General features: G+C 43.7%; 1 long non-coding RNA gene across 1 annotated transcript; it reads left to right on the forward strand.

The window, feature by feature from the left end:
- The first annotated feature begins 650 nt into the window (after positions 1-650).
- On the forward strand, positions 651-2,313 carry LOC113995254. The gene is made up of 3 exons (XR_005564080.1): positions 651-872; positions 1,111-1,151; positions 2,078-2,313. It is a non-coding gene; the product is annotated as an uncharacterized LOC113995254 (long non-coding RNA).
- Positions 2,314-9,977: the final 7,664 nt, after the last annotated feature.

The raw sequence follows: 9,977 nt of genomic DNA on the forward strand, positions 1-9,977 counted from the left end.
CTCTATGACTGTCTCTGTGTGTCTGTGACTGTGACTGTGATTCTGTGACTCTGTCTCTGTGACTTTGTGAGTGTGTCTCTGTGACTGTGACTGTGATTCTGTGTCTCTGTCTCTGTGACTTTGTGAGTGTGTCTCTGTGACTGTGACTGTGATTCTGTGACTGACTCGTCTCTATGACTGTCTCTGTGTCTCTGTGACTGTGACTGACTCTGACTCTGTGACTCTGTGACTGTGACTGTGATTCTGTGACTCTGTGACTGTGTCTCTGTGACTGTGTCTGTGGTTCTGTGACTGTGACTGTGATTCTGTGATTCTTTGTCTCTGTGACTCTGTGTCTCTGTGACTCTTTGTCTCTCTCTCGCTGTGAATCTGTGACTGTGTCATTCTGTGACTGTGTCATTCTGTGACTGACTCTGTGACTGTGGCTGTGACTGATTCTGTGACTGACTGTGATTCCGTGACTGACTGTGATTCCATGACTGACCACAATCTGTGGCTGATTGTGACTCTGTGACTGTGACTCTGTCTCTGTGACTCTGTGACTGTGATTCTGTGACTGACCGTGACTGTGACTCTGTGTCTCTGTCTCTGTGACTCTGTGGCTGACTGTGATGCTGTCTGTGACTCTGTGTGTCTGTGACTCTGTGATTCTTCCCTCACCTCCCTCCTCCATTCCCACTCCATTTTTTGGGTGGTTTTTCTCTCTGAGGGGCGCAGGGAAGCGAGGGGGCACAGCAGCACCCCCTGTGCTCCCCCCCTGCCCAGGCAGCCGCTGCAAAAGATCAAAGCACGGTAAAAATAGCAAGAGGGGAGAGCTTGTGGGTTTGACATCTGGAGGCCAGAAACAGCTCCTGCTTTGGAGGAGGCAAGAGGTGAGGGAGGAAGGCGAAAAGTGGGTTTCCAGTCTCTTATTTTTGACTGGGATGAAAAACTTTTGATGAAGGTCTATGGTTTGCTGGGACTTGAGATGGTGGTGTCTGTCCAGGGCCCTCATTTCAGAGCTGGGGGTGGTAACAGCACTTGGACATAAGAGAGGGGTGTTTTCTGACAGGCAAAAGACTGATTTTTCTGTGATGCATCACCTGACAGCCTTATTTTTATTCCAAGCAGCCACGTGGGAATTGTCTGCGCTCCTTGGCTGGATAAAACAGGTGCTGTTTCCTTCGGGGCTGGAGTTTTTCAGAGATAAGGGTTCAAAAGCCATCCCAAACCCAAGGGGTCCCAATCAGAGCCTGGTTTTTCAAAGGTTTGCACTTCTAGGATGTTTGTCTCCAATCTTTTAAGAAATTCAGCCTGTGGACAATGAGAATATGTGTGATTAGAAATCCTGTCACCAAATCAGAAGGAGAATTAAAAAACCCTTCATTTTTTGATGAGACAAAATGCACCCTCTGATCCAAAGCACATTATTTTCCTTTTCCTTTTTTTTTTCCTTATAATTTTTTCATAGTTGTTCCATCTGATGAGGAGCTGGAGTTGTTGGGAAGTGCTTGGTGCCCTGTGGTATGTGGAATGTTGGACTCTTTGTGATCCTTTCTAAAATTCACCTGTACAGAACAGGAGAATCCCAGAAATGTTTGGAGTGGAAAGGATCTTAAAGCTCCTCTCATTCCATGGGCAGGGACACCTTCCACTAGTCCAGGTGCTGGAATGATCACTTGTCTGGATTGATTTCCTTTATGTGGGGCCAGTTACCATCTTCTCCTCCTTGACCTGATGCTAAAAGAGCTTTTCCCCTCTTCCATTCACACCTTCCAGTGGAAAATATCTCTAATTTACCCTTCTTTGATGGTGTTCCTGAGGGTTTTCCCCACTCAGAGGTCAATGCTCCCAATCCCAGTGCACAGTGCCAGTCCCATGGCTCGGGATGATGCCAAAGGATTGTGCTGCTTTCATTAGCACAGTCATTAACCATCTCCGCAGCAAATAATTCCACTTGCTCATCACCCACCACTTTTACCAGGAAATCACAGGAAGGGGGGGGGGAAATGAGTGTGCAAATGTGGAGGCTGGATTGGGCGGGAAGGGGAAGAAGGAAGAAATGCAAAAAGGGATTTTTTAGGATTTTTTTTTCCAGTTGTTGGGGCAGATGGGACGATAAAGTTTCGTGTGAAACTGGAGCTGCAGCATTTCTGTGCCCGGATGGAGCTTTCAGTCAGGGTGATGTAAACACCGCTGCAGAATTTGGGAGGCTGTTCTGTTTGGGGAATGTGATGGATTAAAGCTGACAAATGAGATTTTTTTTTTTTTTGGCCTTTTGGGTTGTGCCAGTTTCATGTGAGGCAAAGCTCTGGCTCCCAGACCAATCCCAAACCTCGGGGGCAGGCAAGGCTTGGGGGGAGGGAGCCACAAAGGGAGTGTTTGCCGAGCCTCATCTAATTTAAAGCATCTTTGGCTGAGTGGTGCAGCGAAGAGGATGTGGCTAACACAAAGAAAAAAATCATAAAGGGATCAAAGTGTGTGTGCAAATTCGTTCCTTGTGGCAGGAATTCTGCCAGTTTGCTTTCCTAAGGAAAAAAAAAACCCCAACACCCCAACCTTCTCCCCCCCCTCCCCCCCCCGCCCAGGCCCCGTGAAGGAGAGGGAAAATCGCAGGGCAGGATCCCTGCTGGATTCCATGAGGGTGGGAGCACTGAGGGATTGCTGGGATGGCACCGCAGCCCCGACCTTGGGCCTGAGATGTGAGCAGCTCCTCCTGGGTCCCAGGCTGCACATGGAGCAGCCACACGAGCTATTTATAAGCGGTTCAAAGGCACCACAAGTGTGGGTGGATGTTGGCTGGGAGCTCCAGGCCACCAGGAAGCTCTGGAACGCTCACAGGAACCTGACATTACCCCAGAGCTTCCTTGGAGAGGGGGGGAAAGATGACGAAAGCTTGTCACAGAGTCACAGAATGTGCTGAGCTGGAAGGGCCCCACAAGGATCACCCAGTCCAGCTCCTGGCCCTGCACAGGCCCATCCCCAAGAACCACCCCTGTGCCCCAGAGCATCAGCACAAACTCTGGGCTCCTGCAGCTTGGAGATGCCTTTTTTCCCCACAGGCAGACACATATTGGTGTCTTGTAATGCTCTTATCTCTAGCACAGTCCATGGAAACTCCATGGAGAGCGCAGGACATGGACCTCCCTTGGTGTTCATGCCCTATATTCACATTTTGGGGTCCCTTGGTCCAGTATTTCACTTCTCTCCAAACATGAGTCCCCAGGGGCAAAGCAAAGGCTGTTTGATGGGGAACAAAGATCACAGAATCCCAGGATATGCTGAGCTGGGAGGGACCCACAAGGATCATCCAGTCCAACCCCTGGCCCTGCAGAGGCCCATCCCCAAGAGTCACCCCCTGTGCCCCAGAGGATCAGCCAAACCCTCCTGGAGCTCTGGCAGCCTTGGGGCTGTGCCCACTGCCCTGGGGAGCCTGGTCAGTGCCCAACCACCCTCTGGGGGAAGAACCTTTGCCTGAGATCCAACCTAACCCTCCCCTGACACAACTCCAGCCATTCCCTGGGTGCTGTCCCTGGTCCCCCCAGAGCAGAGCTCAGTCCCTGCCCCTCCTCTGCCCGTGCTCAGGAATTCATGGATTGCAAAAAAACCCTAATTAATTAAAAGTCAAAGCTTTGGAGCAAGGTTGGTCCATGTCAGGTGGCACCAGCTGGAACACTTTGGGTGACTGACCTCGTTGCACACATGGAGGAGGAGGCGCTTGCCTTCAAGGCAGCCAACACAGAGTTGGGTTGTTGGCTGCTGCCTCATCCCAAGCTGGTCCTCCTAGTTCAGCAAACTGGAAACCACAGCAATGCCCTGGTTGTGTTTCCTACAGGACCACTGGCCCTCTGGAATAACATCCACTGAGAACAAAAGCTAAAAGCAAGGGTAAATCCACTGCTGGAAAAGGAGTCAGTCCAGAAACCTTCCAAAATCCTGATGAAAAATAAAAATTACAATGGAAAACAAACATCCATTTTGCATCTGCAAAGAGAGGAAAAGGAAAATGAAGTCTAAGCACAAGGTCTTGTTCTTACTTCCCAGGAATTTGCTCTGTTGGATTGTCAAATACCTTGTGCCAACACTTGGGAGAACAACACCGGCAGCTTTAAGTGCAATGAATCAAAGCACAAGAGTAAACTTTGTATAAACCCAAAGGACTGTTCTTAGAAACCATCCAAAATCAGAAAATAAACAATTCAGCAGGAGAAGAAAGGCTGGGAACTCACAGGGGAGGTCAGCTCTGGTCTGAGGAGTGGAAACAAAACCTCAAATGAGCCACATCATTATTCCCGCTCTTAATTGTTCAAGGGCCCAAGCAGGAGGCTGGGATGGAGTGAATGGTGTCTGAAGAGGGGAAAAAAAGGCATAAAATGCTCTTTTTTCCCTCATGGCCCTTCCAGAGATGTGGCTTTGCCAAGGTGTAGTGTGGGAGTGCAATGGAGGAGTGGGAGGTGGCTCTGCAAAGGCAGAAAAGCTGGGCCCAGCCTGAGGGCACAGATATGGTGTATTTGAAGATACCTGAGAGTTTCCTACAAAATCTTAGGCCAGGGACACTTCTGCCCTCACTCAACCCTGGCTGAGCAGGCAGGGGCAGAGAGGGCTTGACCCAAACTAATCCAGGCTGCAGGTGAGATCGTGGAGCACAGGGAAGCCCTTCACCAGCCTGGCCCCAGATTTGGTGGCTTCTTTAACACCCACAAACAGAGAGCTGATGTTTCCTCCCCTAAAATCATGAATTCACCAGATCAGGTTTTAATGCCAGAGCTACTGAGTGCAAACACACCACCTGGATCCAGCCAGGAGAGCTGCTTTTAATGAAGAGCAGATGCCTGTGCACTTCCACAGCCTGGGAGAACACAAGGCAGGTTGTCCTGAGCCTTGGAAGACTCTGGGGCTCAGCTTCCAGCCCTGGTGTTGATCCCAATGGGGCTGAGCAGTTGTGTCTCACATCTCACACAGACTTTCCTGGGCTTGCTCTTTCCTATGGGAATGAAGGCATCTTGGGATGGTCCCACCACCTTGCAACAATCCCTTCCATGTCCATTTTGGGATGAGAGAAAGGATGTTCATGGGCTGCAAGGTGGAAATGTTCCTCACCATTAACGTTCCTTCACCTCTCTGGAGCTGCTTCCAAATCGGAGCGTTCACGGATCAGATCTTTTTTTCCTGCGAGGATTTTGCAGTGAAAAATCTTAATTTCACACGGGATATCCCCGGGGCAAAGAAAGCAAAAGTCATACAAATCTGTGTTCTTTAAGAATCAAACCAAACAAGCTTCTTGGATGGCTCCGTAGAAATTCTAACAACAAGAGGGGGAAAAAAAAGAAAAAGCGTGGAAAAAGGATTCAGGGAAAAGAAGAGCTAAGGGGCCTCTGGTACTTGCAGGTATATTCCCAGGGATTCCCTTTTGGATCACACAAACACCACCAAAGTCATTAGAAGTCGGTTCTTTCCTTTTAATAGCAATAGTTCGATGATTCAAACCACATTCGGTGCTCAGAAGGGAGATTTTGATCAAAGCATTTTGAAAAATCAGATGAAAGAAGCATTAGAAAAAAAAAATGTTCCTGCAATATGAGCCAGGAAGTGGAAATGGCTGTCCAGGAGAAGAGATGGGGGGAAAAAAAATTACTGAAAACCTTAAATTGATACTACCATTATCCACATAAACAGTGTTACAAGTCAACAAAGATTGACAGGGGCTGTGTTCCTTAATTGCTGAAAGGAAGAGCCAATTAGCACTTTAAAACAGGCATGATTCAGTCAACCCATCCTTCAAAGCGAGGATCTTTCTTCTTCTTTTTTTCTTCTTTTTCTTTTTCTTCTTCTTTTCTTCTCCTTCTTCTTCTTCTCCCTCTTATTCTTCTTTTTCTTCTGATTTTTTTCTTCTCTTCTTTCCTTCTTTTTCTTCATCCTCTTCGTATTTTTCTTCATATTTTTCTTCATATTTTTCTTCGTATTTTTCTTCTTCCTTTTTTCCTCTTTCTTCTTTTCTTCTTCCTTTCTCTTTCTTTCTCCTCCTTCTTCTTCTCCTTCCTCTTCATATTTTTCTCCTTCTTCATATTTTTCTTCTTCATATTTTTCTTCTTTTTCATTTTTTCTTCTTCTTCCTTTTTTCTCCTTCTTCTTTTCTTCCTTCTTTCTCCTTCTCCTTCTCCTTCATCCTCTTCATATTTTTCTTCTTCCTTTTTTCTCCTTCTTCTTCTTTTCTTCTTCCTCTTCTTCCTCTCTTCTTCCTACTGGGGATTCAGGAGGGTTAGAGCTGGAAATCCAGACCTGAATGAACAAGTAGATGTTTGTGGGCCAACTCAATCCTCTACACGGATAAAGACACGTCCTCTCAGGGGGAGACGTCCTCGGCTTGGCCGTGTCACAGCCCCAGTGCCACCACAATCCCTCTCCTCTCCCACCTCTGCCCCTGCACAATGGTCACAACCCCCCAAAAAAGGCATTTTGGGGAGGGCAGGATCATGTGCTGGGTTAAGGCTTGGCAGGTCAGGATGTTCTAAGGAGAAAACCCCACGTTTCCATTTCCTGAAGTGTCCAAACGCTGCGCTTTGACACATCAGGAATGAGAGGGTTTCACTTGGAGAAACTTCAGATGCTTGATTGCATCGTTAATGCGCCTTCCTTGGGGTTATTTTTCTTTTTGAGAAGCTGGGAAGGGATCCAAACTGGAGCAGAATTAATTAAAGCACCCAGTTTTGTTTCACCTGGATTGGTTGCATTGGCTTTGTTTCGGGGGAAAAATGCCGTGATTAAATTCAGCCTAAACTCTCTTCCATGTCACACGAGGAAAATCAGCCCTCCTCCCTCATCAGTGTCTTCACCAGCACCTCAGGTCGCATGCTTGGCTTGGAAAAACCCTTTTATCCCGCTGTGGGCATGGCAGGCAACTATCCCCTGTGGATAAAAACCTGGAAAAGGCCCTAAAGAGAATTTACAAATATGTTCAGTCTCCACAAGAACTCCCTCTCCCTGAATTCCCATCGGCTCCTGCATCAATCTCACACATGTGGCCATGATATCCATGGCTCCATCCCTGTTAACACCAGCTTGGAGCTCCTAATACCAGTTTCAAACATTTTCAACTTGTAGGCAGCTTTCAAACAGCTGCTACTTTTTAAAAAGAACCAGATCCAAACCTCTGCTCCTTCCTCTTTTTTTTTTTTTCCCTTCAAAATGTGGAATTTCCCCCTCCTGTCAAACTGTCCTGACGTGGGAGCTCAGATGGGCAACGTCCAGACCTTAAGCAGGGACTTGTTTGGTGCTCCACAAACCAGCAGGGCTTGGAAACAACCTTGACATTTGGGATGTTCGGTGTGTGTGTCCTCGTCCAGGATGGGTGGGAAGCCTTAAAAGCAGAGGGATTTCTGGAAGTGCTCTCTGCAGCTCCTTAGTCCTTGCAAAGTTACATCCCTTGCTAACAAGTGTTCAGGATTTATGTGAAGAGGAATATATATATATATAATATATATTATATATATATATATATACAGGAAAAACAAAGGGTTAAGAGTAAGAGATGTACAAAATACTTCCTTTTCCCTGGAAAACTGGGTGTTCAGGAGGGTTTGAGCTAGAGATCCAGACCTGAATGAACTGGAGAGATACATCTATATCTATCTATATCTATATATCTATATCTCTATCTCTATATCTGTATATCATCATCATCCTCATCATGGCCAGGCTTCGGAATGAAGGTTTGGGAAGGGCTCTCCCCACACTTGCTACAGGCACGCTGGTGGCTGAAGAGGCTGATGTGAGATAGACAAGTCCTGTTGCAAAAGGCACAGCAGAAGGACTCCTTGGATGGCATCGACAGGATGCAATTCTTTCTGCGTTGTCTTTTCTCTTTGATGGTGATCCTGCGTGTGTTCTCAAAGGAAGCAGCAGCGTTATAGATGGTGTGTCTCCAGACCTCCCCGCTGGAGGCCAGAGTAGACCAGTGATGAAGATCAGTATGGCCAAGGCTGAGATGTTTCAGGGAGTCCTTGTATCTCCTCTTTGGGGCTCCTCTTTTGTGGCAGCCGGTGGCAAGTTCACCATAGAGCACAATCACCATCTATATCTATATCTAATCTATACCTATATATTTGTATATCTATATCTATATCTGTATCTATATCCATATCTATACCTATATATTTGTATATCTATATCTATATCTGTATCTATATCCATATCTATATATCTGTATCTATATCTATATCCATATCCATGTCTATATCTATATCAATATCAATATCTATCTCCATCTCTATCTCTAATCTCTATATCTCCATGTCTATATATCTATATCCATATCCATATCCATATCTATATCCATATCTATATCTATATCTATATCCATATCTATATCCTAATCTATATCCATATCCACATCTATATCCATATCCATACCCATATCCATATCCATATCTATATCTATAAATCTATATCCATATCCATATCTATAAATCTATATCCATATCTATATCTATATCCATATCCATATCTATCTATATCTATACCTATATTTATATCTATGCCTATATCCATATCTATATCCATATCCGTATCCATATCCATATCCATATCCGTATCTATATCCATATCCATATCCATATCCATATCTATATCTATATCCATATCCATATCCATATCTATCTTTATCTATATTTATATCTATGCCTATATCCATATCCATATCCGTATCTATATCCATATCCATATCTATATCTGTATCTATATCCATATCTATCTCTCTAGATGTCCATATATATATTTATAAAGCTGAACATACAGATGTGTCTCTGTGTGCACAGAAATGCACATTCAGCAACTCTTGAAAACCCTTTACAGTCCATTTGCTGCAATGTGTTGACTTCCTAAAAAATTTATAAAAGAGCTCCTTGTCCTGGGAGTGGAGAGAAAAACTGGGAATTTCAAGATCCTGATCCACTTCGGCTTCTTGAAGAGCTCTGACTAGTTGAAACGCACACAGAGAGCTGCTGATGTTCCCAAAAAAAATCCAACTATTGGGAAAAAGAGGAGGTGAAAGCCAATTTTTTTCATTGTTTTCCCAGCCCTGCTTAGCTTTTGTCCGCTTTGCTCCCTTGGGACTTCCCAGTTCAGACTTTTTTCCCACCTTGCATCTCAAACTCCAGGAAGTCCTTCAGGTGAAGGGTTCTCTCCTGGAAGATGGGAGCTCTCCCGGAGGAGCTGAGCCCTCGGCAGCGCTGTGGGCTCTGGCTCCCAGCCAGCAGAGCACTCCAACACAGGCTTGAGTTTCACGTGCTCAAGACCAAATTTAAACCTAAGCACGAGCTTAAGTGCTCTGCCAAAGACGCGGGATTAGTGGCATGCCATAAATTAAGCTTAAGGTGCTTTCCTGGACTCGGGATGGAATCAGTGGAAAATAATGTTTGGGGAAAAAAAATAAGGGAAATAAATGATGGAAAAGAGATATAAATGTAAAAATGGTGAAAATGAATGGTAAATAAATGTGAAATAAATGTAATTCTGAAAATAAATAGAATTCTAAAATTAAAAATATAAAAATAAGAAACTAAGAAAAAGAAATATAAAATTAAAAATAAATATAAAATTTAAAACGAATATAAATATAAATATAAAATAAAAATAAATACAATTCTAAAATTCATATATGTCTAAAAATAATTAGAATTGTAAAAATAAAAATATAAAAATAAGGAAACTAAATAATAAAATAAATATAAAATTAAAAATAAATATAAAATTTAAACTAATATAAATATAAAAATAAATATAAAATAAAAATAAGTATAATTCTAAAATTCATATGCGTCTAAAAATAATCAGAATTGTAAAAGTAAAAATAAGGAAACTGAATAATAAAATAAATATAAAATTAAAAATAAATATAAAATTAAAAACGAATATAAATATAAAAATAAATATAAAATAAAAATAAATATAATTCTAAAATTCATATACATCTAAAAATAATTAGAATTGCAAAAATAAAA

The sequence above is a fragment of the Pipra filicauda genome, unplaced genomic scaffold, assembly GCF_003945595.2.
Source record: "Pipra filicauda isolate LSUMZ 115617 unplaced genomic scaffold, ASM394559v2 scaffold282_size1924045_pilon, whole genome shotgun sequence".
NCBI classification, from domain to species: domain Eukaryota; kingdom Metazoa; phylum Chordata; class Aves; order Passeriformes; family Pipridae; genus Pipra; species Pipra filicauda.